Source organism: Cibotium barometz, chromosome 3 (assembly GCF_041138505.1).
Source record: "Cibotium barometz isolate CiBa-2024 chromosome 3, ASM4113850v1, whole genome shotgun sequence".
In the NCBI taxonomy this organism is placed as follows: Eukaryota; Viridiplantae; Streptophyta; class Polypodiopsida; order Cyatheales; family Cibotiaceae; genus Cibotium; species Cibotium barometz.
This window is the reverse complement of record NC_141048.1, coordinates 28,798,231-28,810,342: the sequence shown is the minus strand read 5'-3', so window position 1 is coordinate 28,810,342 and position 12,112 is coordinate 28,798,231.

Sequence of the window (12,112 nt, the reverse complement as noted above, 5' to 3'; positions counted from 1 at the left end):
ACATGTAATCTCCCTATTTGTCTATTTCTTAATCACCTCCATTAGGCAATGGCAAATTAAAGGGCCCAAAAAGACTCCATTGAGTTCCTAATGTGATCAATAAAAAATATACCGGATTAAGCTAGCTCTGTTGCACATCGACCTTGGTATTGTTGTTCTCCTATCGATCCATGCAAAACATCTATAAATCCTAGAATACAATCGATGTTTTGCCATGTCTCATACGATGAAGGGTATAAATCTGAAATAAAATAACACAAGAATGTCAATAAGCAAAGAAAGAAAGCTTTATCTTAAAAATCCATACACCTCATAAAGAACAAAACCACAATAGAAAAATATACAATTAGGCCTGTGTTGCGGAAGATCATTTGGATAGTCTCGCAACAAGACAAGTTCTTTATGCATGTACACATGCTGAATCAAAACTTCTTTCACTGATATCTTCCCTCTGGTGATTTTAAAATCTCGTACTCTTCCATTCCATGATGCCAAGAAAATGTTTTTTGTCTGGGATCTCTTTCTTTTGCTAGGTTGCATGAGCACCCATGCTCCTTTCGAAACACTAAACCTTTCCCAAGTTCCTTCCGTTTTGACTGTACTTGAATTCTCTACCGAAGAAATAGAAGAAGCAGGTCGACGGGGTAAGGATGTGTGGTATAATTCTGCCTTCATAGCATTATCATCCCCACAGAGCGTCTTCCACAAGAACGGCCATAGTATTTATTCACCATGGAGACCTTGTGAATCTGTAACCACAGCAAAGTAATGTAAACAATATAATAAAGTGAAGTTTCAAGAAAGAGAAAGTGGGCAGACAGACAAGAAACATCTTACTCTAAGCCAAACACGATCAAGGGAGCAGTTTTGGAAAAGAAGAGGCTGCTACACAATGAGGCAGTGGTGTAGAATGGTAGACCTTTCGAAGGAAAAGCAGCACAACATTTCAAAGTTCAAAGGAAGGTGGAAGCGGGAAGGCCCTTGTCAGAGACAATGTCAGACTAGATTCTATCTTCATGTCCAAAGATCTTGTGAGAATAAAAAACCAATCTCCACATTAATGTAGCACGCTTGTACCTACATAAAATATTGTTTCTTTTATCTATTTTCTCTTATTTTTGTGAATTTCCAACGTTACGTTGGCCCTTTGTTCATTGGTTGAGAGCTTATTTTTCCAAACCGTAAAAGGCCCCAAAATGAGCTCCCTTTTTTCCTAATGAACGTGCCATCTTTAGAAACGCATTGTTTTTCCATATTTTTAGTATGCATGAACTCTTAATATGTAAAAGTACTCTAAATATGACCTCTTATCACCTAAATTCGAATTTCTATTTTTGGAGATACTTATCTCTTAATAGAACTATTCTTGTCTTCTTATTTCTTTTAGGATTTTTGGAGCTAATGTTTTTTTCTTATACTTTCCTTATGTTTCTAGCCTTATTGTCTCACTCTTCTCTAAGTACACTCTCTTTCCTTATTAAAATCTATATTAAAAGAGATACGTACATACATGGCTTGGGAGGGACCTTCATGGTAATTGGCAAAGGCAGCATAATGATACACAAAGGTATTTTTATTGTGGTAAGCCTAGACATGTGTAGGTAGATTGCTATAAGAAACAGAGTGACATGAGAATTAGAAAAGTGTAGAAAAATAACTATGCATCCTCTAGCAGAAATAATGACGATAATGAGAGGTTGTTTGTTATGCAATATGTGGTTAATCCTACTCATTTTTAGAATTTCAGAGCTATGGCTAAAAAACATATAGGAATGTGAAGTGCCTAAGGTCAGATGGATGGGGAGAATACTTCTCCAATGATTCTTTGAATTCTTGTGAAAGAATGGCATTCAGAGACAATTTACATGTAGATACACTCCACAGAAAAATGGAGTTGCTGAGTGAGAAAACAGACACATTGCAGAGATAGTATGAGCATTGATATCAAAGAAGAATATGCCACATAGCTATTGGACTGAGGCTGTGTCTATAGCAGTTTATATCATGAACATGACTCCTAGTGTAGCCATACATGATGTAATGCCAAAGGAGAAGTTTACTGTGGCAAGAAACCTGATTTGTCTCACTTGAAAGTTTTTGGATGTATTGCATATGTGCATGTGCCAGATGAGTTGCATACCAAGCTAGATCCAAAAGTAGAAAAATGCATGTTTATTGGGTATTCCCTTAAGCAAAAGGGATATAGATGTTATAATCCTACTATACGGGTAAGCAAGGATGTTGTATTTTGATGAGATAAGTAGCTGGTATGTTGCTGAAAAAGATGTTAGAGAGATGATGTAAGTGGAAATGTGGTTGTACAGATTGCAAGTCAGTAATCATAGTCATTGAGTGGACCAAGAGAGTCCTCATCTAGTGGTTCAATTTATAGACCATGGAGTGGTAGGATGCATCATAATACTAGTCCTGAGAATGTAGTTGGTACATCACATAAAGTCAAAGAGAAAGTGGTTGAGCCCCTTGGTATGCCTGATATTTCTGCAAAGCATTCTCTTGTTGATTAGTGGCTCGGAGATGAGCCTTGATGAGAAGCTTAGGATTCCAACAATGAGGACACCTGGTGTGAAGAAGGCTATGGAAGCCATGAATGCAAAGTTATGAAGATCTGGAAGAGTCAAAAGCCCTATGTGCAGAGGTTGACTTATGATGGTTATGTGTGGCACATCACTATGCTTATATGACAAAAATTGTGTAGGTTGTAGAACCCACATGTTTTCGAGGAGTATGCTAAGCACCCGACCTAACTCTCTTACCTAGGTCAAGCTCTCATGAAGCAAGTTAATAGGCACATAGGACATTCCCTTATGAAAACAACCATAAGGTGGAGCATAAGCTCCTTTATTACATTGGGCCATGTTATAGGGACATAGCCTTAGACACCACTGTCACATTTTTAAATTTGTAACACAAACACAAATATAAGAAACACATACATTTTACAGAATGTAATTGAGCTTAAAAAGTTATTATATTTTAGAAATTGTTGGGCCTTTGGCCATATATACATAAAGTTTTTAGAATGAAGAGGTGTCTAACTAGAATCCTCATTGGATTCTACGTGATCTTCATCATCCAATTCCTCGTCCTTTTCACTTACTTCACACTAGTAATCTGGATCCTCCTCTTCTTCTTCCCCTTCATTCTACATACATGCCATCAAGCATAAGGTAAGCTAGAGTATTAAAATACAATTAGACATAGAAAAGAGAATGGTTTAGACTCACTTATCTCATCAGCTTGAGTCCCCAAAACGGACTCATCCAAGTGTACACCTCGCGTACGCATCCATGCCCACAATTGAGGATGGGGGGCTCTATACCTATAGTCATACTCCTCCTTTGTTGGGTCACGCCCAACAACCTCCCTCTACAAAAAACAATTAAGAAAATATACAATTATTTCAAGAAAATAATATATTACAAAACAAAATTAAAGAAGAGAAGAAATGATACTTAATGAAATGAGCAAGAAAGGAGGATTTCTCGCTGGAGCCAAAGTGCAAAGCCCCTCGTTTCCATAGTCGGGAAGCACTCATTGCCGCTTGTTGTTGAAAAGCACCTGGGTGCTTTCTCATGAAGCTGCATGCATGCCTCCATTCCTCGGCCGTACACAAACTAGGCTTCTCCAAATTATTCTTTGCTGCTCTCTTCATATATAGAGAGAAAAAGCTTGATGTGTCACTTCATCCACTTCTCGAAGAAGCAAAGACCCGCATGTGGCAAGGGGAACTCCGACTTCAGCACATCGATAACATATTGCTTATAAAGTTCATCTTGTGCTTTCCACTTTTTGAAGGAGTTCGAGAACTCCAGGTTCGCAACAAGTACATTCATACAATTCATGACTTGCTTTCCTTGTGCATCTATCTCACGAGGGAACCATCCACATTGGTAGGAGGCATGGATCGAACAATGGAATAGGTCTCTTGGGGGATGGCTCATAATGTGTAGATAAAAGCCCCATGTTGGGGGGAGACACATTGAGAGACCTATACTTATTTTGCTAAAGAAAAAGCAGCTTGCTTCCCCCTTGTTAGCATGTCAACTACCCCCCCCAGACTCCCTACTACATCGTTGTTGTGGTGAAGATGAACGTGAGGGAGCAGGGGTGGATCTAGTAGCGGAAGGTGGTATAGGCTCATCATCACAACCATATTGTGATGGGCCTACACCACTCGGCCCCATGCCTATCAAAGGCGTGATCTGCCCCGACTGAGCAAGTGGGGTAGATTTTCCCCACGGCATTGACTAGCCAAGTGGGGTAGTCAGTCCCCATGGCGTCGACTGGCCCGACTATTGTGTCTGTAAATTGCAACCAAGCTTGCTGCCCATATTGTTCATTTATAATGGATAGCAGATTGGCCACATCAAGATCTTGTGTGACAGGTTGATTGTAAGATCCCTGTTCCCACCGAGCAACAGATTCGGAATACTAGCAGCGGAAGTAGCACTTCTTGCGCGGGACAGGGGTCCCACACTCGGGGCCTCACCCACGGATATCCGGATAAGAGACTAATCCGTCGGTTGTTCCAAAACCGAACCCGGAAAAACTTCCTTTACCGGAAAGCATGGGCGATTCCACCAGGATAACTTTTTACTCTAACGTAGTCAAGATCATTTCTGATCGAGCTGATCCAATTGCATCTATAAGATACTTGGTCAGATCAAGGAAGAAACTTGCACTTGGATCATTGGGATCAACGCTTTTTCCCCATTCAAGAGGCACAGCCATTGATTCCTATCCATAGAACAGTTACTGTCCGGGATTTATTTTATCTATCGTAAAAACAAAAGTTAAGTCTCGATTTACGGATCCATCAGTACAGCCTAACCCCATCCAGCCCCATGGGTTAGCCAACCGCCCAACCACTGTAGTGATGGGATTCAATTAAGAATTTGGTTAGGTTTTGTCCCGGGTACCAAGGAAAAGAGTTCCAAGGCCCCCTAGCCAGATGTTCATGCAAAATAAAACTAGTCACACCACTCACACACCCAATATGAAATTGCCTTTTCACAAATTCAACCAGTTTAAAACAATCCTTTAATAAAACCATAGTATCACTGATCACCATCTTCCAATTTATCCAGTTGATTCTTAATTTTCCCATCATTCCTTCATCAGAGTATCTATGGCATCATTGGCAACTAGGACGCTCACCACCTGTCCACTCAGGGGCCGTTTCCTAATCCCTAGCCCATAAAACTCGGCAATATAATCACTTATCAAGATGGACTCTCGTTGAAGATCAGCAAGATCAACCAACAGATCCATATAAAGAGCCCTGGACTCATCCATTGAAGACCAGCAAGGTCAATCAACCAGATCCATGCCTGATTTCAGAAAACAACGCCAACTCTGTTCCAATATCTTCCTCGACGCACGCGTGGGTATCCTAGGCGACCCAGAGCCCGAGCACCGTATGGTCAGCACCCTCTAGGGTCCTTCGCAGGTGACCTAGCGCTTCACTCATAGGCCGCTTCCTTGGCCCCTCATCCACCGTACCGGAAGCTCACCATTTTAATCGCACCGAGGCTGGTCAAGACCTCGACCGACCTTGCTACGCGAGACGTCCTTCATTGACTCTCCGTCACCAGTTGCAACTTTATCAGTTAGGTCCACGACCTTAATCACAAGACGGTCAAAATGCTCCCCCAGCATTCTTGACATAAAACAATCATTTACAAACAGCATTTACAAACAGTTTACAATACAATTTCTATTTTAACTTTCATTTTTCCACATTATCCCTCATCAATCTACATTACTTATTCCATATTCCATTTATATGTATACTCATCCCATCACATCATTTTCCATCTCATCACTCCAGACTCCTTTATATCACATATCATATATTCACATCCATACATCCACATCTACATCCATACATCTATTTTCACATCCACTTCTACATGCACATTCATGCATCCACATCCATACATCCACATCTACATGCACATTCACATCCATACATCCACATCTATATGCGTACATTCACATCTACATGCATACATCCACATCTCTGTGCATACATCCACATCCACATTCACATTCACCTCCATACATCTACATCTACATGCATACATCCACCTCCACATCCACATCTATACATCTACATCTACATGCATACATCCACCTCCACATCTACATCCATATCTACATCTACATGCATACATCCACCTCTACATCCACATCTACATCTATACATCTACATCTACATGCATACATCCACATCTCCATTCACATCTACATCTATACATCTACATCTACATGCATCCATCCACCTCCACATCCACATCTACATCTATACATCTACATCTACATGCATACATCTACATCTATACATCTACATCTACATCTACATGCATACATCCACATCTCCATTCACATCTACATCTATACATCTACATCTACATGCATCCATCCACATCTCCATTTACATCCTCATCTATACATCTACTTCTACATGCATACATCCACATCTCCATGCATACATCCACCTCCACATTCACATCCACATCTATACATCTACATCTACATGCATACATCCACCTCCACATCTACATCTACATGCATACATCCACCTCCACATCCACATCTACATCTATACATCTACATCTACATGCATACATCCACATCTCCATTCACATCTATATCTATACATCTACATGCATACATCCACATCTCCATTCACATCTACATCTTTACATCTACTTCTACATGCATACATCCACATCTCCATGCATACATCCACCTCCACATTCACATCCACATCTATACATCTACATCTACATGCATACATCCACCTCCACATCTACATCTACATGCATACATCCACCTCCACATCCACATCTACATCTATACATCTACATCTACATGCATACATCCACATCTCCATTCACATCTACATCTATACATCTACATCTACATGCATCCATCCACCTCCGCATCCACATCTATATCTATACATCTACATCTACATGCATACATCCACATCTCCATTCACATCTACATCTATACATCTACATCTACATGCATTCATCCACATCTCCATTTACATCCTCATCTATACATCTACTTCTACATGCCTACATCCACATCTCCATGCATACATCCACCTCCACATTCACACTCACATCCATACATCTACATCTACATGCAAACATCCACATCTACATGCAAACATCCACATCTCCATGCCTAATAAAATTCTTTTAATTAATCTAGGATGATAGTTCCTAGAATATGATAGGAAGTTCTCTTTTTATGCTTTGAATGAAATTATTTTATGCGTAATTTCTATAAAAATTTTGCCATAGCTCCGCTACTATGACTGATAAGTCTCAATTTTTTCTAAGGGATAAGGCTTATCATTAAGAAATTAATTAGAATGGTCTCTAATTGGATCATCAATCCATAATGGATTGAATCATCGATATACATAAACTAAAAGCATATAAAAAAGCCATTAATTTGGCCTCAAGCATAGCTTAATCTTGGATTAAGGAAAAGCCTTATGAAAAGCTTCATTTGCATTGAAAAGGGTCATGAGTATGACCATTTCTTAAGTGAGAGAGAGAAAACCCATTAGAATTAAATATAAATAGAATTTTATGTAGTTCTTTACTATCATTAATTAATTAACTTAATAGCATTTCAAAAACCATATCAATTAAGCTTCTCAAGCTTGAGAGGGGTTGAGAAGAGAGAATCATTGAGAAATTATAGAAAAGATCAAAATTCACTATACTATCTTATAATTTGCTTGATTCTTTGGTCACGGTAGAGGCCCCTAACCAATCAATTGGTTTAGTATGTTGATGGAGCCACCAATGGGGAAGAAAGGAGAAAGTATCAAAAACTAGTGAATTATTAAAGAATTCACAATTCTTGGCTTAGGTAGAGTAGAGTAACAATGCATAAGACACTATATCTTTTTCAACAAGGGAAGGCTTCTATTTATAGGAAAAATTAAGCTTCTAACCAAACAAACTGATTCTAGAATTTTCCAAGTCAGTTTGGTTGAATTTGGACTAGATTTGGACCTAGTTTGGTTACTTTTTGATTCGATTTGGTTCCATTTTGATTTGGTTTGGTTCAAGAGATATGAGAGATAAAAATATCACATTATTTTTGAGTTTAAAACTCATTCAAGCATGTGAAATATGCATCTCCTTTAAAGAACTCCCCTTCCTTACATATGTGTCAAAATTTTATTGTTCATAGTTTTTTACTAATAAACCTTGTACATTTTTAACTCTTCATCTTATGTGAGCATTTACTCATTTTTGGATACCCAAAATATCTCATATTTTTAATATTGCTCATAGTTTTTTACTAATAAACCTTGTACATTTTCAACTCTTCATCTTATGTGAGCATTTACTCATTTTTGGGTATCTTCTTTTACAATTTGGATTTATCTCCTCCCTACACATGGATTGATGCTATTGGCCCATAGGGACCTTAATTGGACCATAATCCAAAAATTTCTGAAAATCTAGACCCTTAGACTAAGGTTCTTTATACCTATTTCCAATTAATTCCAATTGCACATTGGAAAATTCTTTTTGAATTTCTGTTTCAGGGGAACTTATTTTAATAAGATGAGTTATGTTTCTATCCAAAAATATTCATAATCTGAATATTCTCTCTCTAGAATAATTTTCTCTCTCTAGGCTAAAACAGTTAGAAACAAGGTCTTTATATTTCTAAAGAGGGATTGATTACAGGGGAAGATACTAGACATCAAAAAGGGGTTGGGGGAGGAATCTTACATTCTACCCCACTTAAAAAATGTGAGATGTCCTCATCTCGCAAACTGGGATAATTTCGCAAGATGCACGAATATAAGACTTAGAGAAAAAATTTAATCAAGATTAACCACCAAGAAAAGTCTTAAAGAAATCAAGATAAGAACAAGATTTAAACTTTATTCATTCTCGGAACTTATACAGTAAAGATAGAAGAACTCTTTACACTTCCATAAGCCCGTCCATCATATGGTCACAAAAGCAGCACTCACACAAGCTGCACAAGTATAGGGTAACTCATCTATGGGAATGATTTTGCTGGTTATTACCACACCTATCTCAGTGGTATGAGGTGATCTAACAAAAGGACCTCTGAGAGACAAGCCAAAAACGGGATAAAGGCATATCTTCTCATGAGGAAGAAAACACGCCAGTAAGAAGACCCGCTCAGAAAACCCAAGATGCCTTGATCTCATGACGCAGTAGTATCGGGGACCCAAACCCAAAGCTTCAATAACCATGGCCAAGCGGACATTGTTACGAAAGTGATGCTGACCCCAGGGTGTTACCCTGGTTATATCTTGATAGGTCCGCCATTTGGTCTGCGCTACAGAAATTCCCAAGTGAGGGAAAAGTGAGCGCTCATACTGTTCGATAAAATTCTTCTTCACAGACTCACTTGCGTCTTGAAGGTGAGGAATCATTATGGATAAAACTAGTTCTTGTTGCCAAGCCATGAAGGAGATTAAGAAAGAAAGGAGATTGATGGGAGTAAGATTACTGTGAGCGACAAGTAAAAGTTACGACTTATATAAAGGAAGGAGCTAGCATAACCTAGAAGCCAACGGTAACTTGCCACTGAAGTCTTACCGTCTTTCCATGATTTGTGTTTGACACATTTTTCTATAGAAGGCATTAAGAATTTTGAGATGAGGAGATAAAAGAAGCTTGTAGGCTAAGTCACCTACTTTCATTGAATTCAGATATAAGGGTCACAATATCTGGGGGATAACTTCTTATACTCCCCAGAGATAAAGAACTTCTTTTGGGCCGTACTCGAATGAAAACCAAAACCCTGGTATCCAAAACACCGATTCTCACTTCTGAACTCATTGTTCTAAATCCTTAAAACAGGTGGGACTCCTGAGAAGTATTCTAGGGAAAGGGTCTTCCTTTTTTAAACAAAAACTTTCTTTTATTTTAGAGAGGGAATAATTATAAGATCAGAAAGGAAGATTCTTACTCCAGTATACCTCGAAGGTTGGGGAGGAATCTTACATTCTACCCTACTTAAAAAGTGCGAGATGTCCTCATCTCGCAAGGTAGAGGACAGCTCTTTTTCTTAAGATCCAATTTTATTCTGGGGTTCCTTATATTCTGGGATAAATATCCCTTATATAGAACTCATCATTAAATAACAATTCATTCAGATTATATCATTCATATCTTTAACATGATAATGGTCCATTAGACCGAAAAGTTTCCTTCGGAACATTCCTCCACGGAAATTTTAGTCAAGCAAGTTCTCAATTTGACATCCCTTAACTTGATCTACCGGTCAAGTATTAACAGTAGCAATCTAACAGCACAACCCACTAATCTCATAGTGATTTGCTGAATTCATTATCATCATTCTAGTTATGAATATCATCATTCTAGTTATGAATATCATCATGGGGACTCGTCCCATTCCCCCTCATTGTGGTTTTATTATATTTCAACTAATTTTTAAAAATCATCATTTTTCAATCAGAATTTTTAATCAGAATCCAAATCAATTCATCAATTCTCAAACAGAATTAAAATGCTCTGATACCAACTGTAAGATCCCTGTTCCCACCGAGCAACAGATTCGGAATACTAGCAGAAAGCGGAAGTAGCACTTCTCGCGCAGGACACAAGGGTCCCACACTCGGGGCCTCACCCACGGATTTTCGGATACGAGACTAATCCGTCGGTTGTTCCAAAACCGAACCCGAAAAAACTTCCTTTACCGGAAAGCACGGGCGATTCCACCAGGATAACTTTTTACTCTAACGTAGTCAAGATCATTTCTGATCGAGCTGATCCAATTTCATCTATAAGATACTTGGTCAGATCAAGGAAGAAACTTGCACTTGGATCATTGGGATCAACGCTTTTTCCCCATTCAAGAGGCACAGCCATTGATTCCTATCCATAGAACAGTTACTGTCCGGGATTTATTTTATCTATCGTAAAAACAAAAGTTGAGTCTCGATTTACGGATCCATCAGTACAGCCTAACCCCATCCAGCCCCATGGGTTAGCCAACCGCCCAACCACTGTAGTGATGGGATCCAATTAAGAATTTAGTTAGGTTTTGTCCCGGGTACCAAGGAAAAGAGTTCCAAGGCCCCCTAGCCGGATGTTCATGCAAAATAAAACTAGTCACACCACTCACACACCCAATATGAAATTGCCTTTTCACAAATTCAACCAGTTTAAAACAATCCTTTAATAAAACCATAGTATCACTGATCACCATCTTCCAATTTATCCAGTTGATTCTTAATTTTCCCATCATTCCTTCATCAGAGTATCTATGGCATCATTGGCAACTAGGACGCTCACCACCTGTCCACTCAGGGGCCGTTTCCTAATCCCTAGCCCATAATACTCGGCAATATAATCACTTATCAAGATGGACTCTCGTTGAAGATCAGCAAGATCAACCAACAGATCCATATAAAGAGCCATGGACTCATCCATTGAAGACCAGCAAAGTCAATCAACCAGATCCATGCCCGATTTCAGAAAACAACGCCAACTCTGTTCCAATATCTTCCTCGACGCACGCGTGGGTATCCTAGGCGACCCAGAGCCCGAGCACCGTATGGTCAGCACCCTCTAGGATCCTTCGCAGGTGACCTAGCGCTTCACTCATAGGCCGCTTCCTTGGCCCCTCATCCACCGTACCGGAAGCTCACCATTTTAATCGCACCGAGGCTGGTCAAGACCTCGACCGACCTTGCTACGCGAGACGTCCTTCATTGACTCTCCGTCAGCAGTTGCAACTTTATCAGTTAGGTCCACGACCTTAATCACAAGACGGTCAAAATGCTCCCCCAGCATTCTTGACATAAAACAGTCATATACAAACAGCATTTACAGACAGCATTTACAAACAGTTTACAATACAATTTCTATTTTTAACTTTCAGTTTTCCACATTATCCCTCATCAATCTACATTACTTATTCCATATTCCATTTATATGTATACTCATCCCATCACATCATTTTCCATCTCATCACTTCAGATTCCTTCATATCACATATCATATATTCACATCCATACATCCACATCTACATCCATACA